A 19,197-nucleotide genomic window follows, 5' to 3' on the forward strand; every position below is an offset into this window, starting at 1 on the left:
CCCCCACCTGCTCAAGACCGTCTTGTGGCGGGGAGGAGACGGTGCGTCATGCATTTTGGGACTGTGCCTTTGCCGGAGTAGTATGGGCTAGGGCACGGGTGTTGTTAGGAAGGGTAAGAGGGGATTTTGTGGGACGTGGGCAAAGTTAGAGAGAGGGGTAGGGAGAGCGAGAGGGACGGATAGGGATAGGTTTCTGCTCTGGCTTCTCATGAGTCTCTTTAAACAGGGGCTGTGGGAAGCCAGGCAGAACATGGTTAAGACAGGGAGAGATTGGGGGGTGGAAGGGGTAGTGAGGAGGGTGGAAGGAGATTTGAGGGGGAGGATGAAGAGGGAAGAGAGGAAGTGGGGGCAGCACCGCTGCCCGGGAGAGGTGGAAAGGGGGTTTAGGGCTGGGGTTAAGTTAGATGGTATAGGTTAGGGACGGGGAGATATAGGGAGAGGTAGTTGTAGGATGACGGGGAGGGAAGATGCTCCCCTGAGTTTGTGTTTGGGGTTTGTTTTTGTTTTGATGTAAAAATGCCAATATTATTTGAGTGGAATGGAAGGTATGATTTTGTAAAGGATGAATGGCATTGAATGTAATAAATTATTTTTTTCAAAAAAAAAAAAAAAAAAATCTGTTCTTATCAGTTTAATATCTGATACGTCCCCCATTGGGGGACTACATATTAAATGGATTTTTCGAACAGGGAGTCGGAAATGGGGCTTGCTCCGTCCGCTCCACGCATCGACCCGGTATTGCAGTACCTCCGGGAACGGTGCAACACTTTCCTCCCATTGTCAATGAAAACAACTACACGGAGGTAGGTAAAACAGCCAGCAGAAGAAGAGAGGTTAAAAAAAAGAAAAAGAAAAAAAAAAATCCAAACTGAAAGAAGGGCGAAGCGCTTTTCGTGCGGTCCAGCGTTTTCCCTCCATTTTTCTTTATAAAAAAAAAAAAAATGTTTTATTGGGTTTGGCATTCACCAGGATAGTGTCTGTCTGTCTGTCTGTCTGTTTTTCACCAAAAAAAGAACAAATACTTCACCAGGATAGTGGGTCTGTGTCTGTCTGTGTGTTTGTCTGTGACTTTTTCCCCACAGCCCCCGAAAACTTGGCGAGTGGGTTCGGGGACAACCCGCGAGAACCCGGCCTTGAGTAAACAGAGTGCGTCTCGGGCCCCGACCTCTGACTTCCATACGACTCTGGTTTCTCTTCATTACGCACAAGCCTTTCGCCTTTTACTAAAGACTTCCGTGGAGAGGAACACTTACGAGTTCAACGTATTTTTGGAGGGGCTTTGCTTCTGGCAGAGCCCGATATCTTGTTTCAAGAGAAATCAACAGAGACGGCGTCTGCCTGGCTGCCTGCCTGCCTGCCTGCCTGCCTGCCTGCCTGCCTGCCTGCCTGCCTGCCTGCCTGCCTGACGCGCAGGTCTCGGCCTTTGAACAAATAATAGCACTGGACGCATTAGCGACTTTTCCTTGACGCATTAGCGACTTTTTGGAGAAAAAAAACACTTGCCTGTCGCCATGGAAACATGGAGGGGTGGCAATGGGTGGAGCACACTTTAGCTAAACCGCTGAGGTCTCCCGAGACCCCCGGGTGCCCGGCGGGTGCAGGGTTCAATTTGTGGGTTATCGCTTCTCGGCCTTTTGGCTCAGATCAAGCTTGGTACCGAGGTGCCCCAAAGCCCGCTGAGTCAGGAGGTCGAAGGAAGGCAGGAGGGAGGAGGCTTTCATACCCTTTTGGAGGTGGTGGGAACCGGATTTTCGGTTATTTTTTTTCATTGGCTTCTTGGTTAAGAGAGCTTTTTTTTGAAAAAGATGGAGCAGCAGAAGCCAGTACCTGGGATGGGTTTGGCGAACACACTGAGGTTTACCTGGACAGACAAGGAGATGGACCCGTGGGGAAGAGAGACGTTCGGGAGGAATATCCTGATGGGGTGCCTGAAGCTACAGGTGAAGGATGTTCTGTGCCTTCAGGGGAACCCGATGGAGAACGCGTATGACGTGACATTCCACTTGGAGGAGAAGCATGACAGCGTGATGAAGAAGGTGAGGGAAGGAAGAGGAGCAAGACCCCTGTGCCATTATGAGGTGACCAGCCTGGCAAGGAACAATTTCAGGGTGGTCACCGTAACAATGTACAATCCGCATGTAAAGGATGAGGAGGTGAGGGCCTTTCTGGGGAGATATGTAGATAACGTCTCCTCAGTGAGGTACCTCAGGGACTCCCTGGGATTCTGGAACGGGAGGAGAGGGTTCCAGGTGCTTCTCAGGGAGGACCCGAAGGGTTTGGGTGGCTACCTCCATCCTCCGGCTATGTTCTCCCTGGGGGCTGACAGGGGGACGTTGTTTTATGCCCGTCAGCCTCCGTTCTGCAGGCGGTGTATGGCCTACGGCCATATCCTGGCCTCGTGCAACACCAGGAAGTGCAGGTTCTGTGGGTCGGGAGAGCACGAGGCCAAGGACTGTGACGAGCCCAAGGCTTGCCACGGGTGTGGCTCGGTAGCACACCTGTGGCGTGATTGCCAGGCTCGTAAGAGGTCATACGCGTCTGCAGCTGGAGGGGGAGCGGGGGATGGGGGGAGAAGAGAAAGTAAGGGAGCGGATTCCAGTAATGGCACAGGGGAAAAGAAGGCACAGGAAGAGGACGGGAGGAAGGAGGCTGCGAGAGGAGAGGGACGAGGAGAAGAGAAGGCTGGAACAGGAGGAGAGGAGGGGAAGGAGGCGGAAGGAGGTGAAGGAGCGGAGAAGAAGGTGGCTGGGTCGGTGGAGAGAGAGGAGGAGGAGGAATCGGTGACGGGATTGGAAGGAGAGGCAGAGACGGGACAAGAAGAAGGAGCGGAGAAGGGGGAAGGAGCGGAGAAGGGGGAAGGAGCGAAGGAGTGGGGAGACAGCATGTTGAGTGCCTTGGTAGAAGAGATGAGGGGAATGGTGGAGGAGATAGCGGGGAGGGGGGGTGGTGTCTCCCCGTTGCCTCCAACACCAAGGAAGAGGAAAGGGAAGAGGAGGGGGGGCTCGTCAGGCAGTGAGGGGGAGGGGAGTGGGGGGGTGGGGGTGGGGGAGGGGGTGGCCAAGCGAGGGATGGGGGAGGGAAGAATGTCCTTGTCCTCGTCGGCTTCCTCGGTCCCTCAACTTGTAGGGGAGGGTGACTCCCAAGGGTTGGTGCAGGCCTGGTTGTCTGAGGGGGGATCCCAACTCCTGTTTGGGGTGGGGGGGTCCCCTACTAATAGCCCAGCAGCCTGCGGGGTGGGAGGGTTGGAGGGGGTTGAGGGGGAACCCAGGATGCGGGGCTTTAAAAGGCTTAACACTATGCCTGCATCCTGGGTTGGAGAGATGGGGGAGGACGGGGGGACGTCAGGAGAGGAGAAGACGTCCCTGCCGGATGAGATGGAGCAGGGGAGCATCGGGTGAGTCTCCTGTTTTTGGTTTTGTTGGTTTCTATTGTTTGATGTGTAGTTTAATTTATAATGGATCCTTCTGTTAATATTTTCACTTTAAATGTTAGGGGGTTGAGGGATTTTGTTAAGAGGAGGGCAGTTTTTAGTTTTTTGGAAGGGGTGGGTTTTGATGTTTGTTTTTTACAGGAGGTTCACCTGAGGGATGGAGGGGATGTTAAAAGGTTTAGGAGGGAGTGGGATAAGGGGGAGTCAGTTTGGGGTATAGGTGGGGTTCATTCTACGGGGGTAGGGATTTTGTTTGGGAATAGGGAGGTGAAATTAGAGGACACTTTTGTTGTGATACAGGGCAGGGTTTTGGGGGTGGATGTTACTTTTAGGGATAGTAGGTATAGGTTAGTGGGGGTGTATGGGCCACAGGTGGCGGCAGACAGGAGAGAGATGGTGGACTGTCTGGCGCCCCTGTGTGTTACAAATAGGCACTTGGTGATAGGAGGGGATTTTAATATAGATTTAGGGGTAGGGGGGGATAGCAGTGCAGGTGCCATCACCGGGCTAATGGCTTGCCATGGTTTGGTTGATGGTGGCCTGCACACTACTCCGACAATGGCTGGTCCCACGTGGCGCAACTCCCGGGGGGTTGCGCGGAGGCTTGACTATATTTTTATATCCAGGTCTTTGGGTCGGTTGTCTGGGCGGCTGTTGCCTGTCTTCTTTTCGGATCACGACGGGGTGCTCCTGCAGGTGGGCTCGCCAGTCTGCCTCTTCGGTAGGGGGTACTGGAAATTAGATCGGGATGTGTTGGAGGAGCAAGTCTTCGTTGACGGCTTTTGCATTTTCTTTCGGAGGTTGGAAGGCCTCCGGTCCATGTGTGAGGGGGTGTTAGAGTGGTGGGATTTAGTTAAGGTAAGGGTTAGGGCCTTTATAATAGGGTATTGTAAGAGGAAAATAAGGGAGGAAAGGAGGGAGGTGGATCGTATCCAAAGGTTGCTCGAACTCGAGTACGAGGCAGGCAACCTCGGCGGGTCGATTGACTGGGAGAGATCAGCAGCCCTGAAGGCGCAGCTCAGGGAGCTGCAGGAGCGGAAGGCTCGAGCTTTCCTGGAGCGTGCGCATAATGGCTTTCTAGAACATAATGAGACTTGTTCCGCTATGTTCTTTAAGTCGGTTAGGAGTAGACAGAGTAGGAAGGTAATGAATGGGGTTAGGGAAGAAAATGGTAGGATAGTCAGAGAGCCAGAGGAGATGGTCAGGGTGACAACTGACCATTTCCGAGGTTTATTTAAGGAGAGGGAAATAGATGTAGAGCAGGGAAATGTGTTTTTAGAACACTTGTCCCGGCGTTTGCCGGAGGACATTAGAGAAGCGATGGAGGCTCAGATTTCCCTAGAAGAGGTTGAGAGCGCTCTTAGGAGGATGGGAAAAGGGAAGGTGCCCGGGATGGATGGGTTGCCGGCGGAGTTTTATCTCAAGTTTTGGGGTATACTTGGACCGGTGGTCCTTGAAGTCTTGAAGGCCATCCTTGGGACGGGGGTCCCGGGGGGATCAATGGCTGTTGGTGTGCTGTCACTTCTCTATAAGAAGGGGGAAGTAACAGACCTTGGCAACTGGCGGCCGTTGACCATGCTGTGCGTAGACTACAAGATACTTGCAAAGGTTTTAGCAGACCGGTTGCGCACAGCCCTTCCCTACGTCGTCCACGAGGATCAGACGTGCGGGGTAGAGGGCCGCTCCATTAGATGGAACCTACAGTTGATCAGGGACTCCATCGCTTGGGTAGAAGATAGAGGGTTGCCTCTAATGGTAGCAGCGCTAGATCAGGCGAAAGCCTTTGATCGCGTGAATAGGTCTTTTCTATTCAGGGTGTTAGGTAGATTAGGATTTGGGGAGAAGTTTATAGGATGGGTCCGTACATTATATGTCGGAGCGGGGTGCCGGGTTAGCGTAAACAGTCACGTGGGTGATGTGTTTGACCTCGAGTCTGGGGTCAGGCAGGGGTGCCCGCTCTCGGCTCTCCTCTTCGTTCTTTACATGGAGCCTCTGGGGGCTGCCATTAGGGCAGACACAGGGGTGGAGGGCTTGTTGATTCCTGGAAGCGGTGGTTTGCGCGTCAAGTTGACGCAGTACGCCGATGACACTTCCTTGCTGCTTTGCAAGGACTCGTGCCTGACAAGGTCCCTTGCCATTATTGGGGACTTCACCCGGGCGTCGGGAGCGGTTCTTAACCACGCAAAGTCTTCCGTTAAGTTCTTCGGAAGATGGCGAGGCAGGACGGATATGCCCGGGGGGTTATCTCTCTGTAAGGGGGCCCTGAGGGTTCTCGGGGTCCATTTTGAGACCTCCGGCTCAGCGACGCTGAACTGGAACATGGGTATCGCAGTGGTACAGAGGAAGCTAGCGATGTGGAGGGCTAGGTCATTGTCCTTTATAGGCAAGGTCCTGGTTCTCAAGGTGGATGTATTGCCGTCTCTTTTGTACTTGGCATACATCTACCCATTGCCGGCTTGTCTGAGGAGGCCTCTGGTGAGGCTAGTGTTTCAGTTCATGTGGGGTGGCAGGTACGAGTGGGTCGCCAGGGCGCGCATGCTCTGCCCCATCGGGGAGGGAGGTAGGGGGGTACCACATCTCCCCCTCAAGCTGGACACTATTTTTGTTTCCTTTCTGTTGACGGAGCTTGCTAAGCCGGTAATACACCCGTCCGGTTACCTCCTGCGGGTGTTCTTCTCGTATCAGGCGAGAAGCATAATGGTGTGGTCTAACGCGGGTCCTCGGGCGGAACAGCTGCCGTGGCACTTCGGCCATGCGGCCAAGTGGTTGCGTGCACACCCCGAGGTTGAAGTTGCCCGAGTAGGTTTAGATCACAGGCACCTGTACGAGGAGGTCAGACAGGCAGGGAGTCTGGCGCCGGTAGTGGGCATCCCGGCAGTGGTGTGGGAGGGAGTGCAGGCGCGGGGCCTGGACAATAGGCTCAAGGACCTGAATTGGTTGAGCCTCCACAAGTGTTTGCCGGTACGGTCCATCATGTACCGACATGGCTTGGCGCGATCCCCCACCTGCTCAAGACCGTCTTGTGGCGGGGAGGAGACGGTGCGTCATGCATTTTGGGACTGTGCCTTTGCCGGAGTAGTATGGGCTAGGGCACGGGTGTTGTTAGGAAGGGTAAGAGGGGATTTTGTGGTGACGTGGGCAAAGTTAGAGAGAGGGGTAGGGAGAGCGAGAGGGACGGATAGGGATAGGTTTCTGCTCTGGCTTCTCATGAGTCTCTTTAAACGGGGGCTGTGGGAAGCCAGGCAGAACATGGTTAAGACAGGGAGAGATTGGGGGGTGGAAGGGGTAGTGAGGAGGGTGGAAGGAGATTTGAGGGGGAGGATGAAGAGGGAAGAGAGGAAGTGGGGGCAGCACGCTGCCCGGGAGAGGTGGAAAGGGGGTTTAGGGCTGGGGTTAAGTTAGATGGTATAGGTTAGGGACGGGGAGATATAGGGAGAGGTAGTTGTAGGATGACGGGGAGGGAAGATGCTCCCCTGAGTTTGTGTTTGGGGTTTGTTTTTGTTTTGATGTAAAAATGCCAATATTATTTGAGTGGAATGGAAGGTATGATTTTGTAAAGGATGAATGGCATTGAATGTAATAAATTATTTTTTTCAAAAAAAAAAAAAAAAAAATCTGTTCTTATCAGTTTAATATCTGATACGTCCCCCATTGGGGGACTACATATTAAATGGATTTTTCGAACAGGGAGTCGGAAATGGGGCTTGCTCCGTCCGCTCCACGCATCGACCCGGTATTGCAGTACCTCCGGGAACGGTGCAACACTTTCCTCCCATTGTCAATGAAAACAACTACACGGAGGTAGGTAAAACAGCCAGCAGAAGAAGAGAGGTTAAAAAAAAGAAAATGAAAAAAAAAAATCCAAACTGAAAGAAGGGCGAAGCGCTTTTCGTGCGGTCCAGCGTTTTCCCTCCATTTTTCTTTATAAAAAAAAAAAAAATGTTTTATTGGGTTTGGCATTCACCAGGATAGTGTCTGTCTGTCTGTCTGTCTGTTTTTCACCAAAAAAAGAACAAATACTTCACCAGGATAGTGGGTCTGTGTCTGTCTGTGTGTTTGTCTGTGACTTTTTCCCCACAGCCCCCGAAAACTTGGCGAGTGGGTTCGGGGACAACCCGCGAGAACCCGGCCTTGAGTAAACAGAGTGCGTCTCGGGCCCCGACCTCTGACTTCCATACGACTCTGGTTTCTCTTCATTACGCACAAGCCTTTCGCCTTTTACTAAAGACTTCCGTGGAGAGGAACACTTACGAGTTCAACGTATTTTTGGAGGGGCTTTGCTTCTGGCAGAGCCCGATATCTTGTTTCAAGAGAAATCAACAGAGACGGCGTCTGCCTGGCTGCCTGCCTGCCTGCCTGCCTGCCTGCCTGCCTGCCTGCCTGCCTGCCTGCCTGCCTGACGCGCAGGTCTCGGCCTTTGAACAAATAATAGCACTGGACGCATTAGCGACTTTTCCTTGACGCATTAGCGACTTTTTGGAGAAAAAAAACACTTGCCTGTCGCCATGGAAACATGGAGGGGTGGCAATGGGTGGAGCACACTTTAGCTAAACCGCTGAGGTCTCCCGAGACCCCCGGGTGCCCGGCGGGTGCAGGGTTCAATTTGTGGGTTATCGCTTCTCGGCCTTTTGGCTCAGATCAAGCTTGGTACCGAGGTGCCCCAAAGCCCGCTGAGTCAGGAGGTCGAAGGAAGGCAGGAGGGAGGAGGCTTTCATACCCTTTTGGAGGTGGTGGGAACCGGATTTTCGGTTATTTTTTTTCATTGGCTTCTTGGTTAAGAGAGCTTTTTTTTGAAAAAGATGGAGCAGCAGAAGCCAGTACCTGGGATGGGTTTGGCGAACACACTGAGGTTTACCTGGACAGACAAGGAGATGGACCCGTGGGGAAGAGAGACGTTCGGGAGGAATATCCTGATGGGGTGCCTGAAGCTACAGGTGAAGGATGTTCTGTGCCTTCAGGGGAACCCGATGGAGAACGCGTATGACGTGACATTCCACTTGGAGGAGAAGCATGACAGCGTGATGAAGAAGGTGAGGGAAGGAAGAGGAGCAAGACCCCTGTGCCATTATGAGGTGACCAGCCTGGCAAGGAACAATTTCAGGGTGGTCACCGTAACAATGTACAATCCGCATGTAAAGGATGAGGAGGTGAGGGCCTTTTTGGGGAGATATGTAGATAACGTCTCCTCAGTGAGGTACCTCAGGGACTCCCTGGGATTCTGGAACGGGAGGAGAGGGTTCCAGGTGCTTCTCAGGGAGGACCCGAAGGGTTTGGGTGGCTACCTCCATCCTCCGGCTATGTTCTCCCTGGGGGCTGACAGGGGGACGTTGTTTTATGCCCGTCAGCCTCCGTTCTGCAGGCGGTGTATGGCCTACGGCCATATCCTGGCCTCGTGCAACACCAGGAAGTGCAGGTTCTGTGGGTCGGGAGAGCACGAGGCCAAGGACTGTGACGAGCCCAAGGCTTGCCACGGGTGTGGCTCGGTAGCACACCTGTGGCGTGATTGCCAGGCTCGTAAGAGGTCATACGCGTCTGCAGCTGGAGGGGGAGCGGGGGATGGGGGGAGAAGAGAAAGTAAGGGAGCGGATTCCAGTAATGGCACAGGGGAAAAGAAGGCACAGGAAGAGGACGGGAGGAAGGAGGCTGCGAGAGGAGAGGGACGAGGAGAAGAGAAGGCTGGAACAGGAGGAGAGGAGGGGAAGGAGGCGGAAGGAGGTGAAGGAGCGGAGAAGAAGGTGGCTGGGTCGGTGGAGAGAGAGGAGGAGGAGGAATCGGTGACGGGATTGGAAGGAGAGGCAGAGACGGGACAAGAAGAAGGAGCGGAGAAGGGGGAAGGAGCGGAGAAGGGGGAAGGAGCGAAGGAGTGGGGAGACAGCATGTTGAGTGCCTTGGTAGAAGAGATGAGGGGAATGGTGGAGGAGATAGCGGGGAGGGGGGGTGGTGTCTCCCCGTTGCCTCCAACACCAAGGAAGAGGAAAGGGAAGAGGAGGGGGGGCTCGTCAGGCAGTGAGGGGGAGGGGAGTGGGGGGGTGGGGGTGGGGGAGGGGGTGGCCAAGCGAGGGATGGGGGAGGGAAGAATGTCCTTGTCCTCGTCGGCTTCCTCGGTCCCTCAACTTGTAGGGGAGGGTGACTCCCAAGGGTTGGTGCAGGCCTGGTTGTCTGAGGGGGGATCCCAACTCCTGTTTGGGGTGGGGGGGTCCCCTACTAATAGCCCAGCAGCCTGCGGGGTGGGAGGGTTGGAGGGGGTTGAGGGGGAACCCAGGATGCGGGGCTTTAAAAGGCTTAACACTATGCCTGCATCCTGGGTTGGAGAGATGGGGGAGGACGGGGGGACGTCAGGAGAGGAGAAGACGTCCCTGCCGGATGAGATGGAGCAGGGGAGCATCGGGTGAGTCTCCTGTTTTTGGTTTTGTTGGTTTCTATTGTTTGATGTGTAGTTTAATTTATAATGGATCCTTCTGTTAATATTTTCACTTTAAATGTTAGGGGGTTGAGGGATTTTGTTAAGAGGAGGGCAGTTTTTAGTTTTTTGGAAGGGGTGGGTTTTGATGTTTGTTTTTTACAGGAGGTTCACCTGAGGGATGGAGGGGATGTTAAAAGGTTTAGGAGGGAGTGGGATAAGGGGGAGTCAGTTTGGGGTATAGGTGGGGTTCATTCTACGGGGGTAGGGATTTTGTTTGGGAATAGGGAGGTGAAATTAGAGGACACTTTTGTTGTGATACAGGGCAGGGTTTTGGGGGTGGATGTTACTTTTAGGGATAGTAGGTATAGGTTAGTGGGGGTGTATGGGCCACAGGTGGCGGCAGACAGGAGAGAGATGGTGGACTGTCTGGCGCCCCTGTGTGTTACAAATAGGCACTTGGTGATAGGAGGGGATTTTAATATAGATTTAGGGGTAGGGGGGATAGCAGTGCAGGTGCCATCACCGGGCTAATGGCTTGCCATGGTTTGGTTGATGGTGGCCTGCACACTACTCCGACAATGGCTGGTCCCACGTGGCGCAACTCCCGGGGGGTTGCGCGGAGGCTTGACTATATTTTTATATCCAGGTCTTTGGGTCGGTTGTCTGGGCGGCTGTTGCCTGTCTTCTTTTCGGATCACGACGGGGTGCTCCTGCAGGTGGGCTCGCCAGTCTGCCTCTTCGGTAGGGGGTACTGGAAATTAGATCGGGATGTGTTGGAGGAGCAAGTCTTCGTTGACGGCTTTTGCATTTTCTTTCGGAGGTTGGAAGGCCTCCGGTCCATGTGTGAGGGGGTGTTAGAGTGGTGGGATTTAGTTAAGGTAAGGGTTAGGGCCTTTATAATAGGGTATTGTAAGAGGAAAATAAGGGAGGAAAGGAGGGAGGTGGATCGTATCCAAAGGTTGCTCGAACTCGAGTACGAGGCAGGCAACCTCGGCGGGTCGATTGACTGGGAGAGATCAGCAGCCCTGAAGGCGCAGCTCAGGGAGCTGCAGGAGCGGAAGGCTCGAGCTTTCCTGGAGCGTGCGCATAATGGCTTTCTAGAACATAATGAGACTTGTTCCGCTATGTTCTTTAAGTCGGTTAGGAGTAGACAGAGTAGGAAGGTAATGAATGGGGTTAGGGAAGAAAATGGTAGGATAGTCAGAGAGCCAGAGGAGATGGTCAGGGTGACAACTGACCATTTCCGAGGTTTATTTAAGGAGAGGGAAATAGATGTAGAGCAGGGAAATGTGTTTTTAGAACACTTGTCCCGGCGTTTGCCGGAGGACATTAGAGAAGCGATGGAGGCTCAGATTTCCCTAGAAGAGGTTGAGAGCGCTCTTAGGAGGATGGGAAAAGGGAAGGTGCCCGGGATGGATGGGTTGCCGGCGGAGTTTTATCTCAAGTTTTGGGGTATACTTGGACCGGTGGTCCTTGAAGTCTTGAAGGCCATCCTTGGGACGGGGGTCCCGGGGGGATCAATGGCTGTTGGTGTGCTGTCACTTCTCTATAAGAAGGGGGAAGTAACAGACCTTGGCAACTGGCGGCCGTTGACCATGCTGTGCGTAGACTACAAGATACTTGCAAAGGTTTTAGCAGACCGGTTGCGCACAGCCCTTCCCTACGTCGTCCACGAGGATCAGACGTGCGGGGTAGAGGGCCGCTCCATTAGATGGAACCTACAGTTGATCAGGGACTCCATCGCTTGGGTAGAAGATAGAGGGTTGCCTCTAATGGTAGCAGCGCTAGATCAGGCGAAAGCCTTTGATCGCGTGAATAGGTCTTTTCTATTCAGGGTGTTAGGTAGATTAGGATTTGGGGAGAAGTTTATAGGATGGGTCCGTACATTATATGTCGGAGCGGGGTGCCGGGTTAGCGTAAACAGTCACGTGGGTGATGTGTTTGACCTCGAGTCTGGGGTCAGGCAGGGGTGCCCGCTCTCGGCTCTCCTCTTCGTTCTGTACATGGAGCCTCTGGGGGCTGCCATTAGGGCAGACACAGGGGTGGAGGGCTTGTTGATTCCTGGAAGCGGTGGTTTGCGCGTCAAGTTGACGCAGTACGCCGATGACACTTCCTTGCTGCTTTGCAAGGACTCGTGCCTGACAAGGTCCCTTGCCATTATTGGGGACTTCACCCGGGCGTCGGGAGCGGTTCTTAACCACGCAAAGTCTTCCGTTAAGTTCTTCGGAAGATGGCGAGGCAGGACGGATATACCCGGGGGGTTATCTCTCTGTAAGGGGGCCCTGAGGGTTCTCGGGGTCCATTTTGAGACCTCCGGCTCAGCGACGCTGAACTGGAACATGGGTATCGCAGTGGTACAGAGGAAGCTAGCGATGTGGAGGGCTAGGTCATTGTCCTTTATAGGCAAGGTCCTGGTTCTCAAGGTGGATGTATTGCCGTCTCTTTTGTACTTGGCATACATCTACCCATTGCCGGCTTGTCTGAGGAGGCCTCTGGTGAGGCTAGTGTTTCAGTTCATGTGGGGTGGCAGGTACGAGTGGGTCGCCAGGGCGCGCATGCTCTGCCCCATCGGGGAGGGAGGTAGGGGGGTACCACATCTCCCCCTCAAGCTGGACACTATTTTTGTTTCCTTTCTGTTGACGGAGCTTGCTAAGCCGGTAATACACCCGTCCGGTTACCTCCTGCGGGTGTTCTTCTCGTATCAGGCGAGAAGCATAATGGTGTGGTCTAACGCGGGTCCTCGGGCGGAACAGCTGCCGTGGCACTTCGGCCATGCGGCCAAGTGGTTGCGTGCACACCCCGAGGTTGAAGTTGCCCGAGTAGGTTTAGATCACAGGCACCTGTACGAGGAGGTCAGACAGGCAGGGAGTCTGGCGCCGGTAGTGGGCATCCCGGCAGTGGTGTGGGAGGGAGTGCAGGCGCGGGGCCTGGACAATAGGCTCAAGGACCTGAATTGGTTGAGCCTCCACAAGTGTTTGCCGGTACGGTCCATCATGTACCGACATGGCTTGGCGCGATCCCCCACCTGCCCAAGACCGTCTTGTGGCGGGGAGGAGACGGTGCGTCATGCATTTTGGGACTGTGCCTTTGCCGGAGTAGTATGGGCTAGGGCACGGGTGTTGTTAGGAAGGGTAAGAGGGGATTTTGTGGTGACGTGGGCAAAGTTAGAGAGAGGGGTAGGGAGAGCGAGAGGGACGGATAGGGATAGGTTTCTGCTCTGGCTTCTCATGAGTCTCTTTAAACGGGGGCTGTGGGAAGCCAGGCAGAACATGGTTAAGACAGGGAGAGATTGGGGGGTGGAAGGGGTAGTGAGGAGGGTGGAAGGAGATTTGAGGGGGAGGATGAAGAGGGAAGAGAGGAAGTGGGGGCAGCACGCTGCCCGGGAGAGGTGGAAAGGGGGTTTAGGGCTGGGGTTAAGTTAGATGGTATAGGTTAGGGACGGGGAGATATAGGGAGAGGTAGTTGTAGGATGACGGGGAGGGAAGATGCTCCCCTGAGTTTGTGTTTGGGGTTTGTTTTTGTTTTGATGTAAAAATGCCAATATTATTTGAGTGGAATGGAAGGTATGATTTTGTAAAGGATGAATGGCATTGAATGTAATAAATTATTTTTTTCAAAAAAAAAAAAAAAAAAATCTGTTCTTATCAGTTTAATATCTGATACGTCCCCCATTGGGGGACTACATATTAAATGGATTTTTCGAACAGGGAGTCGGAAATGGGGCTTGCTCCGTCCGCTCCACGCATCGACCCGGTATTGCAGTACCTCCGGGAACGGTGCAACACTTTCCTCCCATTGTCAATGAAAACAACTACACGGAGGTAGGTAAAACAGCCAGCAGAAGAAGAGAGGTTAAAAAAAAGAAAAAGAAAAAAAAAAATCCAAACTGAAAGAAGGGCGAAGCGCTTTTCGTGCGGTCCAGCGTTTTCCCTCCATTTTTCTTTATAAAAAAAAAAAATATGTTTTATTGGGTTTGGCATTCACCAGGATAGTGTCTGTCTGTCTGTCTGTCTGTTTTTCACCAAAAAAAGAACAAATACTTCACCAGGATAGTGGGTCTGTGTCTGTCTGTGTGTTTGTCTGTGACTTTTTCCCCACAGCCCCCGAAAACTTGGCGAGTGGGTTCGGGGACAACCCGCGAGAACCCGGCCTTGAGTAAACAGAGTGCGTCTCGGGCCCCGACCTCTGACTTCCATACGACTCTGGTTTCTCTTCATTACGCACAAGCCTTTCGCCTTTTACTAAAGACTTCCGTGGAGAGGAACACTTACGAGTTCAACGTATTTTTGGAGGGGCTTTGCTTCTGGCAGAGCCCGATATCTTGTTTCAAGAGAAATCAACAGAGACGGCGTCTGCCTGGCTGCCTGCCTGCCTGCCTGCCTGCCTGCCTGCCTGCCTGCCTGCCTGCCTGCCTGCCTGACGCGCAGGTCTCGGCCTTTGAACAAATAATAGCACTGGACGCATTAGCGACTTTTCCTTGACGCATTAGCGACTTTTTGGAGAAAAAAAACACTTGCCTGTCGCCATGGAAACATGGAGGGGTGGCAATGGGTGGAGCACACTTTAGCTAAACCGCTGAGGTCTCCCGAGACCCCCGGGTGCCCGGCGGGTGCAGGGTTCAATTTGTGGGTTATCGCTTCTCGGCCTTTTGGCTCAGATCAAGCTTGGTACCGAGGTGCCCCAAAGCCCGCTGAGTCAGGAGGTCGAAGGAAGGCAGGAGGGAGGAGGCTTTCATACCCTTTTGGAGGTGGTGGGAACCGGATTTTCGGTTATTTTTTTTCATTGGCTTCTTGGTTAAGAGAGCTTTTTTTTTAAAAAGATGGAGCAGCAGAAGCCAGTACCTGGGATGGGTTTGGCGAACACACTGAGGTTTACCTGGACAGACAAGGAGATGGACCCGTGGGGAAGAGAGACGTTCGGGAGGAATATCCTGATGGGGTGCCTGAAGCTACAGGTGAAGGATGTTCTGTGCCTTCAGGGGAACCCGATGGAGAACGCGTATGACGTGACATTCCACTTGGAGGAGAAGCATGACAGCGTGATGAAGAAGGTGAGGGAAGGAAGAGGAGCAAGACCCCTGTGCCATTATGAGGTGACCAGCCTGGCAAGGAACAATTTCAGGGTGGTCACCGTAACAATGTACAATCCGCATGTAAAGGATGAGGAGGTGAGGGCCTTTCTGGGGAGATATGTAGATAACGTCTCCTCAGTGAGGTACCTCAGGGACTCCCTGGGATTCTGGAACGGGAGGAGAGGGTTCCAGGTGCTTCTCAGGGAGGACCCGAAGGGTTTGGGTGGCTACCTCCATCCTCCGGCTATGTTCTCCCTGGGGGCTGACAGGGGGACGTTGTTTTATGCCCGTCAGCCTCCGTTCTGCAGGCGGTGTATGGCCTACGGCCATATCCTGGCCTCGTGCAACACCAGGAAGTGCAGGTTCTGTGGGTCGGGAGAGCACGAGGCCAAGGACTGTGACGAGCCCAAGGCTTGCCACGGGTGTGGCTCGGTAGCACACCTGTGGCGTGATTGCCAGGCTCGTAAGAGGTCATACGCGTCTGCAGCTGGAGGGGGAGCGGGGGATGGGGGGAGAAGAGAAAGTAAGGGAGCGGATTCCAGTAATGGCACAGGGGAAAAGAAGGCACAGGAAGAGGACGGGAGGAAGGAGGCTGCGAGAGGAGAGGGACGAGGAGAAGAGAAGGCTGGAACAGGAGGAGAGGAGGGGAAGGAGGCGGAAGGAGGTGAAGGAGCGGAGAAGAAGGTGGCTGGGTCGGTGGAGAGAGAGGAGGAGGAGGAATCGGTGACGGGATTGGAAGGAGAGGCAGAGACGGGACAAGAAGAAGGAGCGGAGAAGGGGGAAGGAGCGGAGAAGGGGGAAGGAGCGAAGGAGTGGGGAGACAGCATGTCGAGTGCCTTGGTAGAAGAGATGAGGGGAATGGTGGAGGAGATAGCGGGGAGGGGGGGTGGTGTCTCCCCGTTGCCTCCAACACCAAGGAAGAGGAAAGGGAAGAGGAGGGGGGGCTCGTCAGGCAGTGAGGGGGAGGGGAGTGGGGGGGTGGGGGTGGGGGAGGGGGTGGCCAAGCGAGGGATGGGGGAGGGAAGAATGTCCTTGTCCTCGTCGGCTTCCTCGGTCCCTCAACTTGTAGGGGAGGGTGACTCCCAAGGGTTGGTGCAGGCCTGGTTGTCTGAGGGGGGATCCCAACTCCTGTTTGGGGTGGGGGGGTCCCCTACTAATAGCCCAGCAGCCTGCGGGGTGGGAGGGTTGGAGGGGGTTGAGGGGGAACCCAGGATGCGGGGCTTTAAAAGGCTTAACACTATGCCTGCATCCTGGGTTGGAGAGATGGGGGAGGACGGGGGGACGTCAGGAGAGGAGAAGACGTCCCTGCCGGATGAGATGGAGCAGGGGAGCATCGGGTGAGTCTCCTGTTTTTGGTTTTGTTGGTTTCTATTGTTTGATGTGTAGTTTAATTTATAATGGATCCTTCTGTTAATATTTTCACTTTAAATGTTAGGGGGTTGAGGGATTTTGTTAAGAGGAGGGCAGTTTTTAGTTTTTTGGAAGGGGTGGGTTTTGATGTTTGTTTTTTACAGGAGGTTCACCTGAGGGATGGAGGGGATGTTGAGAGGTTTAGGAGGGAGTGGGATAAGGGGGAGTCAGTTTGGGGTATAGGTGGGGTGCATTCAACAGGGGTAGGGTTTTTTGTTTGGGAATAGGGAGGTGAAATTGGAGGATACTTTTGTGGTGATACAGGGCAGGGTTTTGGGGGTGGATGTTACTTTTAGGGATAGTAGGTATAGGTTAGTGGGGGTGTATGGGCCACAGGTGGCGGCAGACAGGAGGGAGATGGTGGACTGTCTGGCGCCCCTGTGTGTTACAAATAGGCACTTGGTGATAGGAGGGGATTTTAATATAGATTTAGGGGTAGGGGGGATAGCAGTGCAGGTGCCATCACCGGGCTAATGGCTTGCCATGGTTTGGTTGATGGTGGCCTGCACACTACTCCGACAATGGCTGGTCCCACGTGGCGCAACTCCCGGGGGGTTGCGCGGAGGCTTGACTATATTTTTATATCCAGGTCTTTGGGTCAGTTGTCTGGGCGGCTGTTGCCTGTCTTCTTTTCGGATCACGACGGGGTGCTCCTGCAGGTGGGCTTGCCAGTCTGCCTCTTCGGTAGGGGGTACTGGAAATTAGATCGGGATGTGTTGGAGGAGCAAGCTTTAGTTGACGGCTTTTGCATTTTCTTTCGGAGGTTGGAAGGCCTCCGGTCCATGTGTGAGGGGGTGTTAGAGTGGTGGGATTTAGTTAAGGTTAGGATTAGGGCCTTTATAATAGGATATTGTAAGAGGAAAAAAAGGGAGGAAAGGAGGGAGGTGGATCGTATCCAAAGGTTGCTCGAACTCGAGTATGAGGCAGGCAACCTCGGCGGGTCGATTGACTGGGAGAGATCAGCAGCCCTGAAGGCGCAGCTCAGGGAGCTGCAGGAGCGGAAGGCTCGAGCTTTCCTGGAGCGTGCGCATAATGGCTTTCTAGAACATAATGAGACTTGTTCCGCTATGTTCTTTAAGTCGGTTAGGAGTAGACAGAGGAGGAAGGTAATGAATGGGGTTAGGGAAGAAAATGGTAGGATAGTCAGAGAGCCGGAGGAGATGGTCAGGGTGACAACTGATCATTTCCGAGGTTTATTTAAGGAGAGGGAAATAGATGTAGAGCAGGGAAATGTGTTTTTAGAACACTTGTCCCGGCGTTTGCCGGAGGACATTAGAGAAGCGATGGAGGCTCAGATTTCCCTAGAAGAGGTTGAGAGCGCTCTTAGGAGGATGGGAAAAGGGAAGGTGCCCGGGATGGATGGGTTGCCGGCGGAGTTTTATCTCAAGTTTTGGGGTATACTTGGACCGGTGGTCCTTGAAGTCTTGAAGGCCATCCTTGGGACGGGGGTCCCGGGGGGATCAATGGCTGTTGGTGTGCTGTCACTTCTCTATAAGAAGGGGGAAGTAACAGACCTTGGCAACTGGCGGCCGTTGACCATGCTGTGCGTAGACTACAAGATACTTGCAAAGGTTTTAGCAGACCGGTTGCGCACAGCCCTTCCCTACGTCGTCCACGAGGATCAGACGTGCGGGGTAGAGGGCCGCTCCATTAGATGGAACCTACAGTTGATCAGGGACTCCATCGCTTGGGTAGAAGATAGAGGGTTGCCTCTAATGGTAGCAGCGCTAGATCAGGCGAAAGCCTTTGATCGCGTGAATAGGTCTTTTCTATTCAGGGTGTTAGGTAGATTAGGATTTGGGGAGAAGTTTATAGGATGGATCCGTACATTATATGTCGGAGCGGGGTGCCGGGTTAGCGTAAACAGTCACGTGGGTGATGTTTTTGACCTCGAGTCTGGGGTCAGGCAGGGGTGCCCGCTCTCGGCTCTCCTCTTCGTTCTGTACATGGAGCCTCTGGGGGCTGCCATTAGGGCAGACACAGGGGTGGAGGGCTTGTTGATTCCTGGAAGCGGTGGTTTGCGCGTCAAGTTGACGCAGTACGCCGATGACACTTCCTTGCTGCTTTGCAAGGACTCGTGCCTGACAAGGTCCCTTGCCATTATTGGGGACTTCACCCGGGCGTCGGGAGCGGTTCTTAACCACGCAAAGTCTTCCGTTAAGTTCTTCGGAAGATGGCGAGGCAGGACGGATATGCCCGGGGGGTTATCTCTCTGTAAGGGGGCCCTGAGGGTTCTCGGGGTCCATTTTGAGACCTCCGGCTCAGCGACGCTGAACTGGAACATGGGTATCGCAGTGGTACAGAGGAAGCTAGCGATGTGGAGGGCTAGGTCATTGTCCTTTATAGGCAAGGTCCTGGTTCTCAAGGTGGATGTATTGCCGTCTCTTTTGTACTTGGCATACATCTACCCATTGCCGGCTTGTCTGAGGAGGCCTCTGGTGAGGCTAGTGTTTCAGTTCATGTGGGGTGGCAGGTACGAGTGGGTCGCCAGGGCGCGCATGCTCTGCCCCATCGGGGAGGGAGGTAGGGGGGTACCACATCTCCCCCTCAAGCTGGACACTATTTTTGTTTCCTTTCTGTTGACGGAGCTTGCTAAGCCGGTAATACACCCGTCCGGTTACCTCCTGCGGGTGTTCTTCTCGTATCAGGCGAGAAGCATAATGGTGTGGTCTAACGCGGGTCCTCGGGCGGAACAGCTGCCGTGGCACTTCGGCCATGCGGCCAAGTGGTTGCGTGCACACCCCGAGGTTGAAGTTGCCCGAGTAGGTTTAGATCACAGGCACCTGTACGAGGAGGTCAGACAGGCAGGGAGTCTGGCGCCGGTAGTGGGCATCCCGGCAGTGGTGTGGGAGGGAGTGCAGGCGCGGGGCCTGGACAATAGGC

The sequence above is a fragment of the Coregonus lavaretus genome (genome assembly GCF_964263955.1).
Source record: "Coregonus lavaretus genome assembly, contig: HAP1_SCAFFOLD_3087, whole genome shotgun sequence".
Classification (NCBI taxonomy): domain Eukaryota; kingdom Metazoa; phylum Chordata; class Actinopteri; order Salmoniformes; family Salmonidae; genus Coregonus; species Coregonus lavaretus.